Source organism: Aptenodytes forsteri, unplaced genomic scaffold (assembly GCF_000699145.1).
Source record: "Aptenodytes forsteri isolate BGI_AS27 unplaced genomic scaffold, ASM69914v1 Scaffold338, whole genome shotgun sequence".
Taxonomy (NCBI): Eukaryota; Metazoa; Chordata; class Aves; order Sphenisciformes; family Spheniscidae; genus Aptenodytes; species Aptenodytes forsteri.
Genome location: NW_008795124.1, coordinates 1,685,924 through 1,687,337, shown reverse-complemented (window position 1 = coordinate 1,687,337; position 1,414 = coordinate 1,685,924).

Here is a 1,414-nt window from a genome sequence, read left to right as displayed (position 1 = left end):
GAGATAACGACAGATCTGACCAGAGCGTGTTAAGGCAAATTTGTTATAAGCATTCATTATATTAGTTTAATAGTCGCCAGTCACAATGTTGCTTTATTTGTTCACATGGTTGTATTATGTAAATCCTCACTTGCAGTATGTATTCCCTGCAGTGCTGTTTATCACTTCTGGGAGATGGGTCAGGATTAACATTTTGCTGTACTGTGTAACATCGGCTTATGATACAATAATATTACTGGTAAGAAGACTAATTTGATATTTGTACTCAGCACTGCTGTCATCTCCGTACCCCAGGCGCCATCTCTCGGAAATTATTAATAATGACACTCTTCACCTTTTCTTCTCAGAGAACAAATCTATGGGGAAGATGGGGGGGATGCTTTCCCCCGTTCTTTCACCTTCCCTTTCTCCTTCAGGTTAGTTACACCAGCTCTTGAGAATTTTGAATATCCTTGGGATGTTCAAGCCAGCATGCTCCTATTGCTATGTCTCCTGAATGTGTTTCAGGTCTTGCTTAGGGTTAAACAACTATTTAAAAAAATCACCCAGAGATCTGCCCTGAGGATGGATGGTCATGGGTGGCACGGCATGTGAGAGAATACTTAGGTATACTAAGTATTATATATATATATACTCAGGTACTTAGAGAACTTCTCACCTCCAATGGTCTGGAACTTCACTCCTGAACAACTCCAGGATCCTGACGAAGTGATAGAATGCTTGAAAAAAAAATGCTGTGGGTATGCCAAGGAGACACAACTTACCACACTGTGCTGGGCCTCGGCTAGTATCTACCAAACACTGCTAAGTATTATGCAGCGCCCTCAGGGAGAAGAGAAGGAAAACAAACCGACAGGCACTACGGATACTCCAACCCTCACGACAGGCACTGCGGCTACTCCAACCCCAGCTGCAGGCATTGCGGCTACTCCAACCCCTGCAACAGGCACTGCGGCTGAACCAGAGAACCAACCTGTGCCGGTATCAGTTGCCCCTGTACACAAGTAGAAATGTTGGAAGCAAAAGTCAGCTTGTTTAGTAAGGGATGATGAAAAAGCAGGGCCATCACGAGGACAGGAGGAGGAAGAGGAAGACCTCGTAAAGGAGATGGAAACCACCCGATCCCTATCACTGAACTAGCTGCGAGATACGGGAAAAGATTTCACCCCTCATCCAGGCAAGCACACTGTGCTCCTGAGTGTTTCTCCTGAATGTGTTTCAGGTCTTGTTTAAGGTTAAACAACTATTTAAGGATACCAGCCAGAGATCTGCCCCAAGGTTGGATAGTTATGAGTGGCAGGGTGTGGGGGATAGCATGGGCAAGTACCTAGGCCAGTGGGCACTCCCAGTGTTTTGGAACTTCACCCCTGAGCAAGTGCAGAATCCTGAAGAGTTAGTAGAATATTTGGACAAA